The sequence below is a fragment of the Cibotium barometz genome, chromosome 1, assembly GCF_041138505.1.
Source record: "Cibotium barometz isolate CiBa-2024 chromosome 1, ASM4113850v1, whole genome shotgun sequence".
Lineage (NCBI taxonomy): Eukaryota > Viridiplantae > Streptophyta > Polypodiopsida > Cyatheales > Cibotiaceae > Cibotium > Cibotium barometz.
The window spans coordinates 80,890,238-80,902,034 of record NC_141046.1 but is presented as its reverse complement, the minus strand read 5'-3'; positions in this window follow the sequence as shown (position 1 = coordinate 80,902,034).

The window sequence follows — 11,797 nt, the reverse complement described above, 5'->3', positions numbered from 1 at the left end:
TCAGAGGAGGAGCTCAAGATATGAACATGGGTGTTTTGTGTCCCCTATTCTTTCTCCACTGAAGTCTCCAAATGTCGGACATCTTGGGCAATGTCATTAGCACTAGAATCAAGAATATCAGCAGCACAGAGAGGACTACATTGTAGCATATATGTTTTACTTCGAGTAATATCTACGAGGTAGTTTTTATTACCCTCCATATCATAATGAGCGATGATTTCCTATAGGCTTCCATTGGTCCTAGTAGCTTTCACTCCAGAAAGGGCGTGTGATGAAGGCAGAAACCCTTGTAGATATCCATGACTGACAAGCGTGGTCTCGTGGAGAAGTATTAAATTTGAGATTTTTTGATGCAGCCACCATCAAGCTCCCACTCAAAGGTGACAGTGTGCTCCATAGGGAAGGCAATACGAAGATGCAGAAAGGACAGGAGAGACAAAAATGTGAAATGAAAGTATAAAAACGAAGGAACAGGTGGAGCAATCACGATTGAGAATGAAGGCGGTTGAAATGATAAAACAAGGTGGAGCAATCACGATTGAGAATGAAGGCGGTTGAAGTGATAAAACAAGGTAGAGCAATCACGATTGAGAATGGTCACGACAAATATTTTTAATAAAAAATATACAAATATATATGTATCTACAAATATATAAAAAAATATACAAATATATACATTTATTGGTTCTAAGTATTATTTTTATAAAAGGCTTGTCTCTTTGTAAATACACACACATGTCTATATTTATATATTATATTGTATATATTGTAGGCTAAGAATCTATTAGGATATATGTATTTTTGTGTGTGTGTGTGTGTATTTACAAAGAGACTAGCCTTTTATCTATTTGAGGATATATAGATATATTAGACTATATATCTATTAGGCTACACACACACACACACACACATTTATTAAAATACATATAGCTTAATATGTGTGTGTGTGTGTGTGTGTGTGTGTGTAACCTAATAAATACCTAGACTAAAATATATATATATATATATATACATCAATATATATATATGTACATATATACATAGCCTAAACTATATTCTCTCTCTCTTTTGAGCCTAAATGTTTAAAAAAGTTTTAAAAGAGCACGAGTTTTCTCTTTGTTGTACATCACATATTCTCTCTCTCTCTCTTTCTCTCTCTCCCTCTCTCTCTCTCTCTCTCTCACACACACACACACACACACACACACACACATTTTTCAATGGTTCAATATATGTGGCATACTTTTTTAAAACTTTTCTATTATTTATGTTATTGAAATTGTTTTTCAATGGTTCAATATGTGTGGCATACTTTTTTAAAACTTTTCTATTATTTATGTTATTGAAATTGTGTGTGTGTGTGTGTGTGTGTAATAAAATACATATAGCTTAATACATTTTTAGGCATATATATGTGTGTGTATGTATGTATCTATCTTTAGGCTATATATATTTTAGGCCACACACACACATATATGGTACACATATTTTAGGGTACATGTATTTCATTTCATTTTTGTATTTTGCTGTGAAGGAAAAGAGGTTAGGGTGTGGATACTCTCAACTCAGTAGGCGAACGCATCTATGAAAAGAGGTATGTTCTTTTTCATTTCATTTCTCTTTGTTTGCTATTCTTTTTTGTTAAATTTAGAGCAGGCGGCAGCTATGTTGGTGGAGGTGGCGGCGGTGGAGAAGATGGCCGGGGTGTCGAGATAAACACGGAGGAGGTGGAGGGCGGCGGTGGAGAAGATGGTGAGGGAGTGTGCTTATGAAGGTGGAGGTGGAGGAGGTGGCACTGGAGGAGGTGTTAGAGGTGGAGGAGGTGGCGCTGGAGGAGGTGTTGGAGGTGAAGTGTGCTTATGAAGGTGGAGGAGGTGTTGGAGGTGGCGGCGGTGGAGAAGATAGCCCCGGTCATCCCTGCCTCCCTTGCCCCAGAGCAACGGCGGGGGCAAGGGAGGCATGGAGGTGGCACTTTGAGATCCTGCGGCGGCGGCGCTGGCGGTGATGCTAGAGACGGAGCCGAGGGCTATGTTGGAGGTGGCGGCGGTGGAGAAGATGGCCCGGGTGTCGACAGACACGGAGGTGAAGGGCAGCGGTGGAGAAGATGGTGAGGGAGTGTGCTTATGAAGGTGGAGGTGGAGGAGGTGGCATTGGAGGCAGAGCCGACGGCTATGTTGGAGGTAGTGGTGGTGGAGAAGATGGCCCCGGTCATCCATGCCTTGCCCCCGTTGCTCCGGCCTCTCCAGGCCTGGAGAGGCCAGAGCAACAGGGGCAAGGGAGGCATGGAGGTGGCACTTTGAGAGCCCGCAGTGGCGCTGGTGGAGGCGGTGGCATTGGAGGATTTTATGAATTTTATTCAATGTGGGAGCTTCAAAGCTTGAAAGATGCAATGTTTGCCTTGCAATCAATCTTCTGCTTTAAAGTTATCTGAAGAACCATTAAATCTTTTCACTTTTTCGAAGGCTCTCCCATTTCAAGAAATGAAGTGGTGCTTGGAGAGGATGGTTGAGATTAAAGAGGTGGACATATAAGATATATGCCTTTGCTATTTGCATGGAAAACTAGTTAAGCACTTCACGACGGTTATTTACATCTGCTGTTCATAGTTACTGTGGTTGTTGATAGTTTGATCAGAGATGCTGCAAGCCAATGTTGATATTATGTGCGCTCTTACTATAAGCTGAACATACTTGCAATGTTTTGTTTATTTGTGTGGCTTTATTTTAACATTGAAGCTCAACCTCCTGTCAATGTATGTAAAACATGTTTCAACCTTATTCGGACATAGTCTTGCACTGCAGATAAAATATTGAAAGGGGTATATTGCACAATGCTCAGTTTTGTTATGATTTTAAGTTTGTTGCTATGGCACATGTATAGAGATAGGTATTGTTTTTTTATTCAACATTAGTGTCTGATATATCCAATAATCATAGCCATGCGTTATAAGTGTCGTGCTTTTTTCAACTTGCATTGAGCACCCTCTTAAATCTATGCTCCATAAAGATTCTATTTTCTAGGATCATAGCACTCTGTGAACTCAAATCATGAAAATCCCACTCAACTCAGTGATTCCACTTAGCTTAACAATCCTACTCTTAGACAATTTCACTCAAGACTGATCTGATGAGATCCCGAGGGATTCACTAACAGGCCCCTATGTAAGCTTATAAGGACACCTTTAAAAATGAATGTCACCCCCCTTCCTTGGTACCCATATTTGACTCTTCCCTTGGTAGTATCCCTCGGCTACTATAGGTGGAGGATGGAGATGAGGTGATGGTGAGGGCGAGGAGGCCTTTGTCCTAGCCCTTTCTTGGCCTCTTGGACCTCTGTTAGCTGCCTTTGTAGGTTTTCCACTTGATTGGCTTATGCTCTCCTCCTCAAGATTGTGCAGTTCTTCCTATAGTGGTTCTTGCTAGCTCCTCAATTCTTCTGTGACTTTGTGCTCTAAGAACATGCCACATCTTTTTTCCTTATGATTGTTTGTAGTTTTGACATTTATTTGGGGACATTTGTCATGCATTTATTCAAGTAATCTAACATCCAGTCCAATTCTATGGTTTCCAAAAAACTAGATGGGCCTGGCACTATTGGGGCTGGTTTGGGCATGGTGGATCCAGCACAGTGGGGCCCATTACGACCCAATCATGGTGGATGATGGGTGAATGTTTCTTTCCTAGAGGTTTCTTTGAATAGGGCCTATACTTACGACCCAATCTTGGTTTTGGTATCCGGCCTTGTGAGCTTACTGATCTACTCTTTGAAGTTGTGTGCTAGCCTCTAGAGCTTTCACCATCCTGAATGTTTTCTTAGACATGTAGTAAGGTTTGTGTGTGAGGTTGATGTTTTCCTATAGACATGAAGTAGGGTTTATGTGTGAGGTTGATCATCTCTATCTGTCATTCAACTCAAACTTTTTGCTACTCATATTCAGGGAAAAAGAGAGAGAGATGGCTCCAAGAAAAGCAGGAAAACAACATGCAAAGACTAAGAAAGGTATATGATGGGAATAGCCAAGATTCTACTAAGATTGTGTTTTAATGTTTTTAGCTATGCTTACTTGGGCTTGGTGTGTGTGTCTTACAGGGGATACTCACTTAGATCTGGGCGTGTTTGTTTGACTCTTAGCGAGGAATCTCAATCACGAACACCTGTGTCCTCACATGTATCTCTTGTTAGAGAGGAAACAGAAGCGCATATTTCTCTTGTTCACGAGGAAGAAGCGCTTGTGTTGGAGAATGAAATGAGCTCACCTCCTCCAACTCACACGGAGATGCCTGAATCTAGTACTGGTCTCAAGGGGAGACCCATAGAAGGCTTCTTGGAAAATCTATTGAATTGGGATTGCTTGGTGATGTATTTACTAAATTTTTTGTGCAACGCAATTCCTCTACCCCATTGGTCCCTTTATGCAGGTTGATTCCAAATGAAGCCATCCGTACAGTTTCTAACCAACTTGAGGTGTTTCGTGATTCCTTTGACTGCCATGGCTATGTTGAAGCATCTCCTCCTTTTTTAGTTTCACTTAGACGTCCCGGAAGCTCTATGGATTTCGCGGTCACACAAATAGACTTGCAAGAATGGGGACCATACTGGGTGGTACAACATGACAGATTTGAGGATGAAATCAGAGGAACTAAGTGGGAGGATCTCAGTGGATGGTAAGAAGTTTCTTGTTTGGGATGGCAATCATCGTGTGAAGGCATGGATGTCTCGAGTGCGCAAAGGTATGTTCTTTTGAATGCCATAGAGTGATTTTATGCAACATTAAAAGTAATATATTGTAATATCTTTATTTTGTTTTCTCTAGCTTGGTCTCATAGCCCCTCATGCCATGTCCGAGTCAAATGTCAATTTTTGGTTGTGGACAAGAAGCAAGAAGGAGAATTGCTATTGGCTTTGCGATCTCAAAATGAGTACGTGATCTCTCTCTACTTAATTACGGACATTGTGAAGTCATTGTTGTTAAGTTCTTGGCTCATTGTGACTCTTTACAACAGATTGGTGCGCACTAGTGTTACACCCACATTGTCACATGAGATCTTCATGTTTCAACGATTTGGAATGGCGGATAAATCATCCATATTGATAGACATGCCATGGGGTTGCAAGAATATGAGACAAAATGTGAGAAAGCAAGACGTGGTGTAGAGCAAACATTTCGAGATGGAGCGTACAAGATGCTTATAATTGCAAACCCATCCAATGGTGATGCATTCTTTCAACTCGTATATAACTATGATTGGTCTAAGAAGGGATTGGTTTCTCTGACCAAAGAAAAGCTCTACACAATCACACCATATCTCAGATTTCAACTCAAAGGTATGTCACATGTCAATAAACCTCCCTTAACATAAACTAACCTTAACATCTAATCTCTTATGGCTTTGGTATGTCACATGTCAATAAACCTCCCTTAACAATAAACTAACCTTAACATCTAATCTCTTATGGCTTTGGTATGATGCTGAAATAGGAAGACAGAATTGCTTCAAATGCTTATGACCGGGAGGGCAAAGGACAAGGTAATTTCGGAGATGTTTGGGGATAACAAAAAGACGTTGCTGCATATGAAGAAAGAGTTGTGTTGGGAAAGAGCTAATAGGGGAGGCAGACTCTATTTTGGAGGGTTTATTGGTATATGATGATGTTATCTACGTCCCACCATTTATGTAATGGGTGCAAGAGGAGCGATCGAAACACATACCATGGGCCTTCCATGAGGTGTGGACAAAGATTAGAAAAGTGAAGGAAGGCCAAAAGCAAGCTGAGGTGGAAAATGCCACAAAGAGGGTTGTCTACAGGTATATATCTTCTAATGCCATTCTATTTTTGCATAAAATACATATATGCATTAAAAAGAATATTTTAGTGCTGTTTGTTTTATTTTGGATATGTAGGTGGGTGCAGCTACTCATTGGCCAAGGTCTAATGGACGAAGAGACGGAAGCAATCAAAGAATGGGTAGATCCAAATTCCTCAGAAACAACACTTCCCCACGTGCCTCGACAACCCCTCACCGATCATGAGGATGCGATCAACTTTAGGAAGGGGAGTATGTTAACCACATATATTGGTGAATACATTCCTATGACAACTATGTCCGCACACTTATGTGATGGGCGCCAGCACTATATATTATAAATCCTTTCATTTGATGAGGAAAATGCCCTAAAGATGATCCCAATTATTGAGATTCAAAGGATAGACAAGAGGATCTTGATGAGTTGGCCAAACCATTGAGAAAAGGGTGCCCTGAGTGACTTACTCCCAGCAGGCGGCCTAGTGGGAAAAGGCTTGGAACTATAAAAACCAATTTCTCTTGTTTGTAACTCATTCTCCCATTTGTGCAATAGAAGTGGAGTGTTCTCTCTCTCCCTCTTGCAACTCTAATCTAGCATGTGTGGTGTGCATACACTTAGGGTTTGGAAGTGATTACTAATCACTTGTTCCCTCTTGCTTCCTCTCTCTCTCTCTCTCTCTTTCTTGAGTGATTAGGCTAGCCAATGCAATCTTCTTCCGCGGAGATCCCACACAATCTTTGCCAAAGAGCTTGCATCAACCGTAAGATTAGAGCAACCACCTTGGTGTGACAATGAGTGCGGGAGGATGATGGTGAGAGAGGCTTTAGTGGAGCTTACATCAACCGTAAGATTAGAGCAGCCACCTTGGTGTGACAACAAGTGCGGGAGGATGATGGTGAGAGAGGCTTCAGTGGAGCTCTTGAGCCATGCTCAACCTTGGCAGATAGAGAAATTCCCATGACACATTAGTATGCCGGTAGCTACCGGCATACTTAGGTAAAACTCAGCATACTTTGAGGCTCTCTCGGTGCATGCTAGTAACTACCAGCATACTTAGGTAGAACTGGGCATGCATTGGGAGCTCGTGGTGCATGCTGGCAGCTACCAACATATTGAGGTAGCATCCGGCATGCATTGGGAGCTCTTGGTGCATGAAGACAACTGCTGACATACCTAGGTAGCACTTGGCATGCATTGGGAGCTCACGGTGCATGCCGACAGCTATTGGCATATTTCCCGATGCTTGCCACCGACAGCTGTCGGCATACCTAGGTAGCAACAGCTATGAATTGGGAGCTCGCGGTGCAGATGCTATCATCATATTAAGGTAGCATCCGCCGGCATGCATTTAAACATACCCGCTTGCTTGGGTAGCAGCTGACAAGCATTGAGTGCTTCCGCTACATGCGGCTAGCCACTGACATACTTAGGTAGCACCACCTGGCTCTGGCATGCATTGGGTGCTTCTCGTGTATGCTAGTAGCTCCATGTCCATAGCAACCGGTATACTTAGGTAGCACCTGGCATGCGTTGGGACCTATCCGATGCATGTCGGAAGCAACCAACATATTTAGGTAGCATCCGGCATGCATTTAAGAATACCCACTTTCCTAGGTAGCACCCATTGGGTACTTTTGATGAATGTCGATAGCTCCCGGTGCATGTCAATAGTTAATGCATGCATTGGAAGCTACCAGCATGCATTCGCGATGCTCTCGGTGTGCATGCCAATAGCTACCAACATATTTAGGTAGCACCCGTGGGAGCTCGCGGTGCATTGGGAGATCCCAACATGCATTGGGTGCTCCTGGTGCATGCCGGCAGCTATTGGCATATTTAGGTAGCATCCGGCATGCATTTAAAGATACCCGCTTGCCCACATAGCACGGGACATGCTTTGGGTACTCCCGGTGCATGCCGTTAGCTACTAGCATACTTAGGTAGCACGTGGCATGCATTGGGTGTGTGAGACCCCCACCCCCTCCGTGGTGCCCCCTCCGAGGGCATTGGTGGTGGAAGTAGTGTTAGCCTCTCGCGTGTGGGGTAGGGATCCACACTCAGGGCCTTGCCCACGAATAGTCGGACAAGAGACTAGCCCGACCGGTGGTTCCTTCGAAAGCAAACCCAAAAAAACTTCCCTCACTCGGAAGGCACCGGCAATTCCACCAGGAAAATCTTCTAACAGGGGAATTGATCTAACAAGTCAAAGTCTTAACTATCCAAACTTATCCGACCAAACCCAAAAGTCACATGGTCAGATCAAAGAAGAGACTTGCACTTGGTCCATAGAATCACCACCTTTTTCCTCCTTTAACGAGGCATACCGCTGATTCCATCCCACAGAACAAGGGTCTTTCTAGGACTTAATCTAACTAATGGAACTAATCGTAACTTATTTGTATCGTAGGAATCCCCCGATCCAGCCTAACCCCAACTCGCCCATGGGTTAGCCAACTAGCCAACTGCCCAACCACTGTATTAGTAGGATTCCTTTATAAAAGTTTGGTTATGTTTTACCCAGGTACCGAGGAAAAGAGTTTCGAGGCTCCCTAGCCGGCGTTTCAAGCAAAATTTAAGGTAGGCATACCACGTACACACCCAATATGAAATTGCCATTATAACATATTCGACTCTCTTTAAAACAATCTTTCAATAAAAATCATAGTATTATTGATCATAATCCTCCAAAATATCGAGTCCATTGTATTACAAAATATATCATCTGGACTCTCCGTTGAAGACCAGCTGGTCAACCAACGAGATCCAATATCAAATTCAGTTCACAAAAGTCATTCTTCTCAGTTTATCCGAATCTTCCTCGACGTATGCATGGGTGTCCTAGCAACCGGGAGCCCGTGCATCACTTGGTCAGAACCCTCTAGGATCCTATACTTAGGTATCCTAGCACTTTACTTAGGGACCGCTTCGTCGGTCCCTCGTCCATCGTACCGAAAGCGTACCATTTTAACCATATCGAGGCTGGTCAAGACCTTGGCAGGCTTTGCCGCGAGCGATGTCCCTCAACGACTCCCCACCAGCTATTGCAACAATGAGCCTCTTCTTAGTTAAACACATACCAAATGATTCCTCCAACATTCTAGCTTAAAACAATCCTTTAAAAGAAAACAGAGATTCTATGCAAGTAAAATTCTCGATTTTAGATTGGTTCCACAAAAACCCTTTTTCGTTAATCCATATTTTCTTAATGAGAATCATTGATCTCTCATTAGGGTAATCTACCCATCATTTGACTAAATGTCCAACTAGATTCTTGGTGATTTCAGTCAAGGAAAAACTAGGTTAATTCAATAGTAATCTATTCTTTGTATTAGGAATTGGAATTGGTCACTCACGAGGTTTTTGCTTGATTCAGATGATGGAGAGATGTACAAGTAATTTATTGGCCGTTCCCTCTCACAATCGTGGTCTAACCCAAATTATTCGGTTGAATTCTAACTTTGATTCCAAGGATTTTCTTCAAATAAACATCTATTGAACTTCTAAAGTGTAAGAAAATTCCAACTTTATGAATTCCATTCCTTCTTGACCATAATAGATTAAGAAATGGTTTTATATGAGAATATCAATTTTTTATAAAAATTCTTCTTTCATTTAATCTAATTTTGGGTAAATATCAGTTTGGTGATTTATCCACATAAAATATCTAAAGATATTCTTTCTACCAATTTAATTTTAAAATCATCCCTAATTCTCTAGGTGGAATTATGGTGAAAATTCCTCTTTTGTCACCAAAATTTAATTTAAACCTTTCTCTACTTAAATACTATAAAAATTCTTCTTTTAATTAAATACAAATATCCATTTTTTTGAATATGCTTAAAATTCCTCTTTTTGCATTTAAATGATTGAATTCCAAATGTCATGGGAATTCCTCTTTTATCATTTAAAATTTCTCATGCATAAAATAAATTTATTTAAAATTTTACTCAAAATTAAATAAAAATATCCATTATTTTAATATACCAAAATTTTTATTTTTTCATTTAATTACATGGATCTCCATTATCATGGAAATTCCTCAACTTTCTATTTTCTTTAATTAATTATTTATGCATAAACACTAAAATTTTATTTCCCATGAATATGATGAAAATCATTCTTTTAGCATAGGATGTCCAATCCTAGAATATGGTAGGAAGTCCTCTTTTAGCATTATAGGATTATCTCTTTCACATTTAGAATCACTTAAAGTAGTTTTTAAACTACTTATAAATAATTTAAAATAATTTACCATTATTTTGTTATCATAAAAGCATAAAAATACCATTTTCTTATTCTTTAGCTTTACAAGCTTAGAGTTTGGTTTTGAATTAAGAATTTATCAATGAGAAGCATTCTTTTTTTTTAAGAATTAGCCATAGGAATGGCTATTATTTTGGGAGAGAGAGATATACATAAAAAGCATTCTAAATAAGCATAAAGATTAACTTTTTTGTGATTAATCATTAAAACTCTTAGGGAAAGCTTGATTTGCATTAAAAACAACTAATTAGAAACTTCTCAAGCTTGGGAGGGGTTGAGAAGTGAAATCATTTAAGAATATAAAAAAAACCATAAATTTCTTATTACCTCAAGGTTTGGCTTGCTTCTTTATCTAGAAGTGAAGCCCCCAACCAATCAATTGGTTTTTGAGAAGAAAGATCCAAGAGTTGTTGAAGAGAGAGAGAAGCATTAATCTCTCCAAAAGTAGAGGGATTTTAAGGGATAATAGAAAATATGATTATTTTAATGTAATACTAGCATGGTATAGTTCACATATGAGAATACAAAATAATGAGGGTCTATTTATAGGTGAGGGTCTATTTATAGGTGAGGGTCTATTTATAGATGAGGGAGGCCACTAACTGAGTCCAACTAAGTTCTAGAATTTTCTAGCTTTAGTTTGGTTGAATTTGGACAAGATTTGGACGAGTTTAGCTCCCATTTTGATCCAGTTTGATCTAGGAGAGAGGAGAGATAAAAATATCTCAATTTTTTTTGAATTAATCCTCCCACACATGTGAAGGAGGCATCTACCTCAAAGGTCCCCCTCTCCTTACCAAGGTGTCAAAAATTCATCATTCCTCCAAAATATCTCATTTTTTAGTAATATCTCTTAATTTTTAACTAATAAACCTTGTACTCAGTCAACTCTTCATCTTATGTGAGAATTTACTCATTTTTGGGTATTTTCTTTTATTCATTAGATTTATCTCATCCCAACACTTGGATTAATCCTATTGGCCCATTGGAATCTTAATTGTACCATAATCTAGAAATTTCTGAAAATCTTTACCCTTACGCTAAGGTCCCTTATATCATTTTTAATTGATTCCTAATGCACCTTGGAGAATTTATTTTGAACTTCTATTTCACAAAAATATATTTTTGATATTAGAAGAATTTTTATATCCAAAAATATCTCAATATTGAATTACCTCTCTCTATAAATTTTCTTCTCTCTAGACAAAAATAAGGAAAAATAATATTTTCTTGTATTCAGAAATAGGGAATGATTACAAGGGATTGAGATAAAAGCTTTTCATTATTCAGGCTGAGGAGGAATCTTACAGGGTGCTTCTAGTGCATGCTGGTAGCTCCCGGTGCATGTCGGCGGTAGTTATCAGCATGCATTGCAAGCTACCAGCATGCAATCGATGCTCTCGGTGCATGCCAGCAGCTACGGCATATTTCGGTAGCATCGGACATGCATATAAAGATACCCACTTTCCTAGGTGGCACACCCATGGGTGGTTCTGGTGCATGCCGGTAGCTCTCGGTTCATGTCGATAGTTATCGACATATGCATAGGAACCTACCTGCATGCATTCATCAGTGCTCTTGATGCATGTCAGTAGCTACCAGCATACCTAGGTAGCACCCGGGAGCTCATGGACAACTATCGGCATATTTAGGTAGCATCCAAAGATACCCGCTTGCCAAGGTAGCACCTGGCATGCATTTAAAGATACCCGCTTACCAACATAGCA